This window comes from Oncorhynchus tshawytscha, linkage group LG26, assembly GCF_018296145.1.
Source record: "Oncorhynchus tshawytscha isolate Ot180627B linkage group LG26, Otsh_v2.0, whole genome shotgun sequence".
NCBI lineage: Eukaryota > Metazoa > Chordata > Actinopteri > Salmoniformes > Salmonidae > Oncorhynchus > Oncorhynchus tshawytscha.
In genome coordinates, this window is record NC_056454.1 from 26,910,948 (window position 1) to 26,926,133 (window position 15,186).

A 15,186-nucleotide genomic window follows, 5' to 3' on the forward strand; every position below is an offset into this window, starting at 1 on the left:
TTGTATAGCAGACCCTCATGCCAAATTGAGTCGAAGGCTTTTTTGAAATCAACAAAGCATGAGAAGACTTTGCCTTTGTTTTGGTTTGTTTGGTTGTCAATTAGGGTGTGCAGGGTGAATACATGGTCTGTTGTACGGTAATTTGGTAAAAAGCCAATTTGACATTTGCTCAGTACATTGTTTTCATTGAGGAAATGTACGAGTCTGCTGTTAATGATAATGCAGAGGATTTTCCCAAGGTTACTGTTGACGCATATTCCACGGTAGTTATTGGGGTCAAATTTGTCTCCACTTTTGTGGATTGGGGTGATCAGTCCTTGGTTCCAAATACTGGGAAAGATGCCAGAGCTAAGGGTGATGTTAAAGAGTTTTAGTATAGCCAATTGGAATTTGTTGTCTGTATATTTGATCATTTCATTGAGGATACCATCAACACCACAGGCCTTTTTGGGTTGGAGGGTTTTTATTTTGTCCTGTAGCTCATTCAATGTAATTGGAGAATCCAGTGGGTTCTGGTAGTCTTTAATAGTTGATTCTAAGATCTGTATTTGATCATGTATATGTTTTTGCTCTTTATTCTTTGTTATAGAGCCAAAAAGATTGGAGAAGTGGTTTACCCATACATCTCCATTTTGGATAGATAATTCTTCGTGTTGTTGTTTGTTTAGTGTTTTCCAATTTTCCCAGAAGTGGTTAGAGTCTATGGATTCTTCAATTACATTGAGCTGATTTCTGACATGCTGTTCCTTCTTTTTCCGTAGTGTATTTCTGTATTGTTTTAGTGATTCACCATAGTGAAGGCGTAGACTCAGGTTTTCCGGGTCTCTATGTTTTTGGTTGGACAGGTTTCTCAATTTCTTTGTTAGATTTTTGCATTCTTCATCAAACCATTTGTCATTGTTGTTAATTTTCTTCGGTTTTCTATTTGAGATTTTGAGATTTGATAGGGAGGCTGAGAGGTCAAATATACTGTTAAGATTTTCTACTGCTAAGTTTACACCTTCACTATTACAGTGGAACGTTTTACCCAGGAAATTGTCTAAAGGGGATTGAATTTGTTGTTGCCTAATTGTTTTTGGTAGGTTTCCAAACTGCATTCCTTCCATCTATAGCATTTCTTAATGTTACTCAGTTCCTTTGGCTTTGATGCCTCATGATTGGGTATTGCTCTGTTTAAGTAGACTGTGATTTTGCTGTGGTCTGATAGGGGTGTCAGTGGGCTGACTGTGAACGCTCTGAGAGACTCTGGGTTGAGGTCAGTGATAAAGTAGTCTACAGTACTACTGCCAAGAGATGAGCTATAGGTGTACCTACCATAGTAGTCCCCTCGAAGCCTACCATTGACTATGTACATACCCAGCGTGCGACAGAGCTGCAGGAGTTGTGACCCGTTTTTGTTGGTTATGTTGTCATAGTTGTGCCTAGGGGGGCATATGTGGGAGGGGATGCTGTCACCTCCAGGCAGGTGTTTGTCCCCCTGTGTGCTGAGGGTGTCAGGTTCTTGTCCGGTTCTGGCATTTAGGTCGCCACAGACTAGTTTCTCTCTCTTTCTCTCTCTCCCTCTCTCCCCTTCACCCACCCCCCCACCTCTACCCCTTCTCTCTCTCTCCCCCACTCTCTCTTCTCTCTAAATGCTGTATAGACATTACAGAGCTCTCATTAGAGTGACTGGGGGTTTGTGCTGCTGGGGCTGGTGCTGTGCAGACAGCAGTAACCTGGGGTGATGTAGTATGGTGCTGTGCTGGGACTGTGTAATATGTGAGTCATTACTGCAGACTAGGTAGTCTGCCGTCTGCAGGGCTCCACTAGGGTGGTGGAGGAGGAGGAGGAGGACAGAGACTGGCTTGGTATAGCGCTGTGTTAACGAGACAGAGATCTCTGTGGGGAGGGAGAGATGGAGGGATGATGGGGAGAACACACACAGAGCCACTCCAGAGACGTCTGTCTCAACCTCCCATAGGTAATCCACTAAATGAAAACTGAGATGACTGCACTAAAATATAAACAGAAGCTATAGGCCTATTTTTATCATATTGAAATACATTTCATGTTCAATCAATTGAGTTCTATTTTTCTACTTGTTGGGTACTGTCTGTAATTTGTCTCAATATATTTCATGATGTGTAGCCTAACATGATCGCAATGCTGTGCCAAATCACCATGGTAATATCTGGTCATTTCTATTTAGGAGCTTATCTTTAATTGTGAAATGTAAGATTTTAATTGAGAAACCTGATCCGAGAGCTCCCTTTCTTTCAATCCTATCAGTATCGAAACATGCTCCAACAATGCACTAAGCGAACGTTCTTTCTGCTTGGTTGTTGGGGAAGCGCATGTTGCATTTTCGGTCGTCATTGTTAAAACACTTGTCAGCCTAAATTCCATCGCTATCAGGAAACTGGACCCAGAAGCTATATATATGATTTGTATTAATTGTAATTATTGTCCTCAAGCTTCTTTTTCATCAAGGACACCAGCATCACTAATGGGGTACATCTGGTATACATTATGACAATATAACCGACTCGATAAAGACTTGATAAAGCCCATTCAGGAGCTCGTTAGCCCACCTACTGGTTTGATGTGGAACATTGAGAATAATCTGCTTTATGTGTGAATAACCTCAGTTCAGGCATTGCTGTGCAATGAGCAAGAAACCACAGTGTCCCTGGAAGTGCTCTGTCATCTCCCTTCCAGCCTCCTAGGCCAATAGGCCTCCATCAGCCATTACTATCAAACTAGGCCCAAGCTGGGAATCCAGGGCCAATAGCCTTTCCAGATGTTCTTCTCCCTTGTATTTCATTTAATCCAACACCTCTTCAGGCCACTGTCCAGCCATAAATCAGAGGCTTGCTGCTGGAAGAGGGAGGGAAAGAGGATGTGGCTGGTTGCATAAGTCACATGCTGACTTCATGAGCTCAGTGTGGATATCTTCAGGACACTAGTGAAACAATTAGCTGTTACCTTAACCACAGAGGCCATCAAGTCTCTTAACAGGGGTTTAGTATCCCCTTTACTGCCCCTCCTCACAGCCATGGGGACTGTGGGGTTTTATAAAAACTAGTTTGTTTTCTGTGGTATTCTTGGATGACAGTCGGTCACGAGTCACTGAGCGGTGTTGAATGCAGTTTACAGTTCTATTTGTTTCTGCATTACTGAACTGTTTGAGTTGAAGTGTGTTGTAGAGAAATTGTGGACTACACAAACTACATCAAATGTGTGATGTTTTCATTTAATTTTCAGTAGAATAAAAACAGAGTCAATTTATTTTTAATAAAAGAAGGAATCGTGCTACAACCACTTGAATCCTCTTTCTATTAGTCACAAAGTTAGTTATTCTCATACGATGTCCTTGAGGATCCAGCCATGACTGTCACTCACATACTTCTAGATGGTTATTCCTCATCAGTCTCTGCTCTCTGAGTGCCTCCAGGTCATCTAGCCATATGGGAAATCATAGCACTCTAAATCTGTCACCTTCCTAAAGGTACGATCCATCAAAGTCCCCCTTTTTCTTGCTTAATAAATGGTCATTGTTAGGTTTGTGCTCCTTTAATGTGCAATCCATCTGCTCTTGGACTCAGGTAAAGGAAATTACCAGATCCATAATCCATACCTGCACTGGCAAAATGATTTGACTTTGCAAGGAGAATGAGTGATTCGGTTTTGGCCCGCGGTTTATCTTTTTACTAGAAGTTTTTACTTCCCTTGGATATCTGAATGGCATGAGAAACTGGATGGGCTGAAAAAATCATGCAGACAGCCATTTGTTATAAACGATCCAGCTCTGCTCTCCAAGCTGGTATGAATCATCAAGTCTACAAAAGATCTGTGATAGGCTATGGATGCAAAAGTTTATGATGCATTGCTCACACACTGTTAGACATTCTCCACATAGCTCCCCACCCTCCATATGTGGCTGGTGGAGTATTCAAGTCCATATGTGACTGGGCCAGTATTTAGTAGCCACGTTTATACCTGATTCTAACATGCTTCCTTTGTCCTGATCTTGTCCTCATTCTGATTGTGCCCACCTTTTTAGACAGGTGTAGACAATTAAGTGTAAATTGGCAAGATCAGGAAAAGATGTAAGCAGTAGGTATAAATGGGGCTTTTAAGAGCACAGGTTCTACTACCATAGAAAGGCTGTACATATGTGTCATTCTGAGGTGTGAAGAAACTATTTCCCGTGGACTATAGATTCACAGAAGATAAGCATGTCTGTGGGTAGATCCTGTGTGCCAGAGGAGGCTGGTGGGAGGAGCTATAGGAGGACAGGTTCGTTGTAATGGCTGCAAATAAATAAATGGATCGGTATCAAACACATCAAACATAGGGAAATGACATGTTTGACCCCATCCATGTATTCCTCCTATAGCTGCTCCCACCAGCGGATCGGAAAAACTGAAGGAATATAAAGCATATATAACATGGTAGGCCTAATGTCTTTGAGACTGACAGTGTGTTCCAAATACACTTTTACAAATTACACATCTTTCCATGACTAGTTTCCCCCCCTGACCTGAGAAAACTTGGAAGATGAAAGTGGTGGTCATAAATGAATTGGCAAATATGTGGACAAAGCCTGTGTGTTCCAGGTCTTGTCCAATGAGTCAGTGCCATTGACCTTATGTTGGACTCTATGGTGTCTCCACCACATTGACAGTAGAGTAACGCCACTTCAGTGACGCCTCCTGGGAACTGCTGCCTCCTCCAGCCTTCACAACAAAGCCACTAGAGCAGCTGCTCTGAACTGACTGTCAGAAGATCATCCATTTATTTATTCTAAACAAATTGCTTGCACATGTTCCACACTGCCTTGCCCTCAAGGTTAAAGCACTTCCTGCTTGTAGCCGTGCCTGAGGAGTAGGGATGGAAAGAGAGAGGGATGGATGGATAGATGGAGAGAGGGATGAAGAGAGACAGTCGGCAGACTGATAGATCTGCTCTCTGCCGTGGCGACTACAGTGGTGGCTCTCGTTTCCCATCGACACCTCAGAACAGTGGATCAGACACAGGGGAAATTGGTTCCAGACACACCCATGTGTGATGTTCCATTGATCCCTGGTCTGTTTGTGATCACACCTTTAGATCCAAATGAAAATCAAATCTAAAATAACATGAGGCAACACCCTCACATGGTGAGCAATTACTATCAATGTCATTTGCACAAGTTGGGCTGTTCGGAGCAATGGGAAGTCCTGGGCGTGATGTGTTTCTTTATTTCCATATCAAAGAGTGTGCTCTTGGTTTCATAACTATCTTAGACCATACTTCATGCCATACCAGTGAGTGGTGTAATGATAAATGGCAAAGTTGAACCTAAGGTGATTTGAGGCTGCAGCCTGGAGCCAAAGGCTTGAAGACTTTGTTGTATGGGCTGATGTGTTGTCACCAGTACCCGCCACGGGGACCTGTAAGGATGTAGGGAGGTTGTTGCAGACAGCGGATGGGGCGACAGTACACCCTAACCCCAGTCATGTGTGGTGGTGATGAGGCCTGCTAGAACCATCCATATTCATCACAGGTCTTGTAAATGTGTACATGGGAACTGTTGTACACATACATTGGAAAGACCAACCGAAACAAGAATAGCCCTTATGGTTCAGTCCTATTAACTGTAACCACTTGATGTGCCAACGTGATGTGTTAAAAACAAATCATCTTTCAAATCAAAATCAACACTAAAACATTGGCTGGCAGAAAATTTGAAAAACAGCCATGGCAAAATCAATGACACTGTGTATTAACACAATCGCCGAGACTCCCAAGACATAACAACAACGAACGCACTTTTACTGCACTTGTTGTTCCAGGAAAGTTTTTGACTGCATCTCACATCGTTGGCACTGTCTGCTATAAAACTCTTTTCATATTTAATCAAATGTATTGATAGCAACAGCCATTCATGAAAACTTGGCAAAGGCCATTGAGCAGATTTGTCTCTTAAACTTGGAGCTGCTCTTCTGGGAATGGTATATCCACATGTGCATTCCATGACATTCCCCCTCGCTTCTTAACAAGCTCAGTGAGACATATAAAGCCTTCAGTGTGGACTCAGTGTGGACTCTGGGACCAATGCAACTCCAGCTCTTTCATCCTGCACTTCAGACAATCTCACTGCAATGCAAAAGAACATAGAACTAAACCAATCAGAGTAAATCCCATAATTGAGGTATTAGATGGGATCCCATGCTGTAAATCTATTTTAATTGATAGACTAAAAGCTAAGCAGGCCCCTAAGTAGACGTATTTGTGCATATTGGTGATGTTCATGCTAAAGGAATGTCAGTTGACGGGTGATTCTGAATTTGATATAAAACTGAATCCAATCAGCCACCTCTATGTGATGTTCCTAAGTATTTATCTTCATTGCAGTATCATACAAAAGCACTGAGGAGAATATAATGATGAAAATAAACATTGTGATCGTGGACTTTGTTTTGGAACTTCGATCTGTTAGAAATGGGTTGCTAACAAACAAACAAACGGCAGGCTTTCCCCGAGCTCCTTAGGGGATCACAAAGCTTAAGAATAAACAATGACACAGAAATCATAAAAGGAAAACTCAAATCCCCTCCATGGCATGTGCTCTCGACATCACCATCAGTTTGAAAGAGCTGTTTCAAAATGGAAAGAAAAAAAAGCATCTCTGAATTTGAAAGGGAATTACTTTAAGCTCGGCTTTAACACCCACACCCGGTTTTTACCACCGCTGCATTTAACCTAAAATACAATAAGTCATACTTTAAATTCTACTGTACAGTATGCAGAGACCTGTGGGGGCTCTTTGAATTGTGGTTTTCCTCCCTCATTGCTCATGGTTCCTTGTGGCCTATTACTGTGTCTTTTATGAATGCATGTGTCCTGCACCACTTTTAAAGGTGATTGCATGTAGTCTGCTGTCCAAGACTCCTTGGCTCCAATGATGTGAATAAAAATGTGTTTTTCTCTGGATGGTGCTCTGCTCCTCTCCCTCTCTCACTGAGGTGTTGGAATGAACTCTCTCTCTCCCCCTCTCTCGCTCTCTCTCTCTCGCTCTCGCTCTCGCTCTCATATTAATATTTGATTTTACTGCAAAACTTATATAAGCTTGCGTGTGCCAGAATAAATGATTTTCTAGCGCATTTTAATGTATGCCTGTTACGATTTGATAAGGAGCATATGTGGTGGAACACCTCTGATATATAAAGCCATAGCTTAAAATGGAATAAAGTATGAGTTTTTTCTCTTCAATCATCAAACGGATATAAGTAATTTGCTTGAGAAATGTCACGCTAGACATGTGCTACCCTTAGCAATACTGATTGTATTACTGCCGAAAGAGAGATTGGCTCTGTAGAGTACCTGAAATTAAATGTCCTCCATAGTACCAGTCAAAACTCATTCAAGGGTTATTCTTTATTTTTACTATGTTCTACATCGTAGAATAATAGTGAAGACATCAAAACTATGAAATAACACATATGGAATCAAGTAGTAGGCAAAAAAGCTTTGCACACTCATGGCACTCTCTCAACCAGCTTCACCTGGGATGCTTTTCCAGCAGTCTTGAAGGAGTTCCCACATATGCTGAGCACTTGTTGGCTGCTTTTCCTTCACTCTGCGGTCCAACTCATCCCAAACCATCTGAATTGGGTTGAGGTCGGGTGATTGTGGAAGCCAGGTCATCTGATGCAGCACTCCATCACTCTCCTTATTGGTCAAATAGCCCTTACACATCCTGGAGGTGTGTTTTGGGTCATTGTCATTTTGAAAAACAAATGATGCACCCACTAAGCGCAAACCAGATGGGATCGCGTATCGCTGCAGAATGCTGTGGTAGCCATACTGGTAAGTGAGCCTTGAATTCTAAATAAATCACTGACAGTGTCACCAGCAAAGCAGACCCACACAATCACACCTCCTCCATGCTTCATGGTGGGAACCACACATGCGGAGATCATCCATTCACCTACTCTGCGTCTCACAAAGACACGGTGGTTGGAACCAAAAATCTAAAATCTGGACTCATCAGACCAAAGGACAGATTTCCACCGGTCTAATGTCCATTGCTCGAGTCCAAGTAATTCTCTTCTTATTATTGCTGTCCTCCAGTAGTAGTTTTTTTCAGCAATTCAACCATGAAAGCCTGATTCACGCAGTCTCCTCTGAACAGTTGATGTTGAGATGTGTCTGTTACTTGAACTCTGTTAAGCATTTATTTGGGCTGCATGAACTTATGAACTTATCCTCTGCAGCAGAGGAAACTCTGGCGGTCCTCACAAGAGCTAGTTTCATCATAAGGCTTGATGGTTTTTGCGACTGCACTTGAAGAAACTTTTAAAGTTCTTTAAATTTTCCGTATTGACTGACCTTCATGTCTTAAAGTAATGATGGACTGTCGTTTCTCTTTGCTTATTTGAGCTGTTCTTGCCAAAATATGGACTTGGTCTTTTACCAAATAGGGCTATCTTCTGTATATCACTCCTACCTTGTCACAACACAACTGATTGGCTCAAACACATTAACTTTTAACAAGGCACACCTGTTAATTGAAATGCATTCCAGGTGACTACCTCATGAAGCTGGGTGAGAGAATGCCAAGAGTGTGCAAAGCTGTCATCAAGGCAAAGGGTGGCTACTTTGAAGAATCTCAAATAGAAAATAGATTTTGATTTATTTAACACTTTTTTGGCTACTACTTGATTCTATATGTGTTATTTCATAGTTTTGATGTCTTCACTATTATGCAATGTAGAAAATAGCTCAAAAATCCATAAAATCACATTGTATGATTTTTATGTAATTAATTTGCATTTTATTGCATTACATAAGTATTTGATCACCTACCAACCAGTAAGAATTCCGGCTCTCACAGACCTGCTAGTTTTTCTTTAAGAAGACTACTGTTCTCCACTCATTACCTGTATTAACTGCACCTGTTTGAACTCGTTACCTGTATAAAAGACACCGGTCCACACACTCAATCAAACAGACTCCAACCTCTCCACAATGGCCAAGACCAGAGTGCTGTGTAAGGACATCAGGGATACAATTGTAGACCTGCACAAGGCTGGGATGGGCTACAGGACAATAGGCAAGCAGCTTGGTGAGATGGCAACAACTGTTGGCGCAATTATTAGAAAATGATAGAAGTTCAAGATGGCGGTCAATCACCCTCGGTCTGGGGCTCCATGCAAGATCTCACCTTGTGGGGCATCAATGATCATGAGGAAGGTGAGGGATCAGCCCAGAACTACACGGCAGGACCTGGTCAATGACCTGAAGAGAGCTGGGACCACAGTCTCAGAGAAAACCATTAGTAACACACTACGCCGTCATGGATTAAAATCCTGCAGCGCACACAAGGTCCTCCTGCTCAAGCCAGCGCATGTCCAGGCCCATCTGAAGTTTGCCAATGACCATCTGGATGATCCAGAGGAGGAATGGGAGAAGGTCATGTGGTCTGATGAGACAAAAATAGAGATTTTTGGTCTAAACTCCACTCGCCGTGTTTGGAGGAAGAAGAAGGATGAGTACAACCCCAAGAACACCATCCCAACCGTGACGCATGGAGGTGGAAACATCATTCTTTGGGGATGCTTTTCTGCAAAGGGGACAGGACGACTGCACCGTATTGAGGGGAGGATGGATGGGGCCATCTATCGCAAGATCTTGGCCAAAAACCTCCTTCCCTCAGTAAGAGCATTGAAGATGGGTCTTGGCTGGGTCTTCCAGCATGACAGCGACCCGAAACACACAGCCAGGGCAACTAGGGAGTGGCTCCATAAGAAGCATCTCAAGGTCCTGGAGTGGCCTAGCTAGTCTCCAGACCTGAACCCAATAGAAAATCTTTGGAGGGAGCTGAAAGTCCGTATTGCCCAGCGACAGCTCCAAAACCTGAAGGATCTGGAGAAGCTCTGTATGGAGGAGTGGGCCAAAATCCCTGCTGCAGTGTGTGCAAACCTGGTCAAGAACTACAGGAAACGTACAGTGCCTTGCGAAAGTATCCGGCCCCCTTGAACTTTGCGACCTTTTGCCACATTTCAGGCTTCAAACATAAAGATATAAAACTGTATTTTTTTGTGAAGAATCAACAACAAGTGGGACACAATCATGAAGTGGAACGACATTTATTGGATATTTCAAACTTTTTTAACAAATCAAAAACTGAAAAATTGGGCGTGCAAAATTATTCAGCCCCCTTAAGTTAATACTTTGTAGCGCCACCTTTTGCTACGATTACAGCTGTAAGTCGCTTGGGGTATGTCTCTATCAGTTTTGCACATCGAGAGACTGAAATTTTTCCCATTCCTCCTTGCAAAACAGCTCGAGCTCAGTGAGGTTGGATGGAGAGCATTTGTGAACAGCAGTTTTCAGTTCTTTCCACAGATTCTCGATTGGATTCAGGTCTGGACTTTGACTTGGCCATTCTCACACCTGGATATGTTTATTTTTGAACCATTCCATTGTAGATTTTGCTTTATGTTTTGGATCATTGTCTTGTTGGAAGACAAATCTCCGTCCCAGTCTCAGGTCTTTTGCAGACTCCATCAGGTTTTCTTCCAGAATGGTCCTGTATTTGGCTCCATCCATCTTCCCATCAATTTTAACCATCTTCCCTGTCCCTGCTGAAGAAAAGCAGGCCCAAACCATGATGCTGCCACCACCATGTTTGACAGTGGGGATGGTGTGTTCAGGGTGATGAGCTGTGTTGCTTTTACGCCAAACATAACGTTTTGCATTGTTGCCAAAAAGTTCAATTTTGGTTTCATCTGACCAGAGCACCTTCTTCCACATGTTTGGTGTGTCTCCCAGGTGGCTTGTGGCAAACTTTAAACAACACTTTTTATGGATATCTTTAAGAAATGGCTTTCTTCTTGCCATTCTTCCATAAAGGCCAGATTTGTGCAATATACGACTGATTGTTGTCCTATGGACAGAGTCTCCCACCTCAGCTATAAATCTCTGCAGTTCATCCAGAGTGATCATGGGCCTCTTGGCTGCATCTCTGATCAGTCTTCTCCTTGTATGAGCTAAAAGTTTAGAGGGACGGCCAGGTCTTGGTAGATTTGCAGTGGTCTGATACTCCTTCCATTTCAATATTATCGCTTGCACAGTGCTCCTTGGGATGTTTAAAGCTTGGGAAATCTTTTTGTATCCAAATCCGGATTTAAACTTCTTCACAACAGTATCTCGGACCTGCCTGGTGTGTTCCTTGTTCTTCATGATGCTCTCTGCGCTTTTAACGGACCTCTGAGGCTATCACAGTGCAGGTGCATTTATACGGAGACTTGATTACACACAGGTGGATTGTATTTATCACCATTAGTCATTTAGGTCAACATTGGATCATTCAGAGATCCTCACTGAACTTCTGGAGAGAGTTTGCTGCACTGAAAGGAAAAGGGCTGAATAATTTTGCACGCCCAATTTTTCAGTTTTTGATTTGTTAAAAAAGTTTGAAATATCCAATAAATGTCGTTCCACTTCATGATTGTGTCCCACTTGTTGTTGATTCTTCACAAAAAAATACAGTTTTATATCTTTATGTTTGAAGCCTGAAATGTTGCAAAAGGTCGCAAAGTTCAAGGGGGCCGAATACTTTCGCAAGGCACTGTATGATCTCTGTAATTGCAAACAAAGGTTTCTGTACCAAATATTAAGTTCTGCTTTTCTGATGTATCAAATAATTATGTCATGCAATAAAATGCAAATTAATTACTTAAAATTCATACAATGTGATTTTCTGAATTTTTGTTTTAGATTCCATCTCTCACAGTTGAAGTGTACCTATGATAAAAAATTACAGACCTCTACATGCTTTGTAAGTAGGAAAACCTGCAAAATCAGCAGTGTATCAAATACTTGTTCTCCCCACTGTATATATATATTGTATAGATAATATATATTGTGTAAAAATATATTTATTGATAGGAAAGCATAATTTTAGCAGGTCCCCTCTCTTAACTCACATAAGGCTTGGTCCCTCCTATCTGAAGGGGTTCAGCTGCACTGTGTGTTTTCTTCCCAGCATATTGTACCGGCGTCATAGCCAAGGCCACACTGCCCTCATAAACACATCCAGAAGGGAGTGATTATTTCTCAAGATGTGGAGATCTGTGACTTGCCAGTTCATGAGTGTTTTGGCACAATGGCCTGTTTTGCCTCACAATGCTTTTGTTTCGTTTCACCGGGGAGTCTTGTCGCACCTATTCAGCAGGAGTGTGTCTTTGTCACCTCAAGCATGCGGAGAGGGGCAGGGGCCCTCACTGTGGGCAGCCCTGTTTGTCTCTAAGCTAATGAAATGCACCATATCAAAGGAACAGTATTGCGGGTCATAATAAATGTAACCTAGCCTAATCTGAAATGGCACAGTGATGCCCACATCCCGACAACATCATGAATTGATTTTCATCTAAAGCATTTTTGGGGAGGAAAATGTGTCCCGAGATCATGAAACTTGAAGAAGTAATAAATCAGGACATTGTACAGCAGATTATGATCGGTTAGACCATTATTTTAAGGGGGGGGTCTTCAGTAACTGTCCCAAAGTGATCTTTTGCTGTGGAGTGCACCGATTATACAAACTACAGAGATGGTTCTATTCTGTCATTTCATATACAGTGCCTAGTGAAAATCTACACACCCCTTGCACAGTCTTCACATTTTGCTGCCTTAAAATAAAATGTACATTTCAATTTAGTTTGACACCCCTGTCTTAGGGCAACATACAGTATTGTGAGAGCTCCGAATTATGTCTGAAACTTCTCAGTGTGTCCCCTCCTGATGCTGTGCTTCCCTTTTAATTTCCCATTGAATAGCTAGAATCAGCTGCACAAATAGGGAAAGTATGCATTGTAGCCTTGTTGCAAGATCAACAAGGATCGGATCCACTCATTTCTATTGTTGGGACCCGCCTGTGCATCTCGGTTGGTCTCTGCTTTTCTCTGTGGCCTTTCTCTGCCGGAGAACTGTTGCCGGAGACCTGTTGCCGGAGACCTGTTGGCGGAGACCTGTTGCCGGAGACCTGTTGGCGGAGACCTGTTGGCGGAGACCTGTTGGTGGAGACCTGTTGGCGGAGACCTGTTGGCGGAGACCTGTTTGCAGATTGGATTGACGACTGACTAAGTGACTTAACAACTTTTTTTTTTTCTTAACAACTTTTTTGTTTTTTGTGATCTACTCAGTGTTGGGTTGGTTTGTGTTAAATTGTTGGGGAAAAGCAATGTGAGTCCTGATCATCTTTATTTGTTGTGTGGAAAGGGAGATTTGAGTGATCTGAATGCATAGTGAGACCGGTTTTAAGCCTCCCTTCATGAACGAACATGAACATTGCGTGACTGAGGTCACTTGAACCATTTACCGGGTCGGATTATTTTGTATGATACAACAAATGCAAAACAACCATTGTTTTGAAGGGTTTATGAAAAGTTGATTTTCTATTCTGAGTTTTTCATGAGTCATTTCTAGCCTATTGGTGTAGACTTGATGGGCCAGAGGGGGCTCATTCCTTGACAAATAAAAAGGAGAAAACATGTTTTTGCCCGTGCTACAGACTGCTCTAATACAGGACTAGTAAAGGCCCAGCGCACTACTTATATTATAATCTTCTTTTAATTTGTAACTTTTTTATTATGATTTTTCAGCAACCTCAGCAAACGTACTTCCTGCGGCTATGGGCCTAACCAGTCACTCTCTTATTGACATGGACCTGTGTGGAAGTTCTGAGCTAGCCTTCCCTCTGAGCTAGCTCTCTCCCCCCAAACCTTCCTCCATCTTCTGTCACCCAAGCCAAAGCATCAACCACAGCCAGAGCCTCCAGCCAAAACCCCTCAGGTGTTCTATTGGAGACATAGCAAAGAGGGACAATCTCCAGCCACATGTCCAAATCAGTATCAAGCAAACTACTCCAGAAAACCACAAGCCATACAACAATCCACAACAGGTCAACATACCTAACTCCCATCACAAGAACGACCATCCTACTCTGGGGGCTTTGACCAAAGCTGAAACCCCAAGAGTCACTGCCTACTACCCATCGGCATCCCCTTCCTTTCAGCCAATACCACACCAGCTGGTGTTATGCCTGTCCATAGGCCCTTGGACAGGAAGAGCCATCCTGGACACGGGGTCATCCTACACTGCTCAATGAGAAGCATGGAAGCAGGTGAAAAGTCCACAAGACAACAAGAAACCTTGGACAGAAGGTCCATTGTATCTCTCTGACGGTAAGGCTAAATGATCACTTGGATGGAGAGGGGTTGAGTTCCGCCTGTGTAACCTCCTATATGATTCCTTCAGTTATTTTGCCATCCAAAACCCTTGGTTTTTCTGTCATTCTGGGACTTCATTTTGTGTACTTCAGTGGTGTCTAGATTGACATCACAGACAATTGCTACTGGTTTACACACAATCAGAGCGAAAAGCATTACTTCCAAGCAGAAGCTACTAAGTTACATGATTGTGTTCCAAGTGAGGCAGTTTTCTCTGCCATTGGTCCGGTACAGCTAACCCCCGGTAATCCTGCTGATGATCTACTTTTACAGGCTGTGAGAAGAGCTCAGCTGGAACAGCCAGAGGAGTTAAGACTGTTGGAACAGCTGCAGAATAACTCAAATGTCTGTACATCGAAGCTGGGACGCACCAGGCTCCTGAAGAACAAGATATTCCATACACAGGAAAGGCATATCAAGCAGAAGCCCTATCGGTTGTCACCAGCAAAACTCATCATCCAAAAGGGACTCATTAATGATATGTTGACACAAGATATAATTGAACGTTCCTCCTCTCCCTGGGCTGCTCCTGTTGTCCTCATCCCCAAATAGACCGGTGGTATTAGATTTGGTATAGACTGCAGGAAGACCAAAAATGTCTCCCAGACTGATGTCTATCCTCTTCTCACCATCCAAGAGATCATGGAGTCATTGTCTGTCGCTGTGCTGTTCACCACCGACAACCTCAATTGTGGCTATTGGCAGGTTGAGATGGACCAGGACAGCAAGGACAATAATTATTTGGTCTGTGCTGAGGTCCTGTTTTCCTTTAAGATGACGCCTTTTGGATTAAAGAACGAGCCTGCCACCTTCCAAAGACTCATGTGTTAGGTGAGCTCAAAGAGAAGATATGTTTAGTCTATCTGGACGATATAATAATTTCTCCCAGACGAGAGTACCACACTTTCAAAATCTTCAGGTAGTGTTA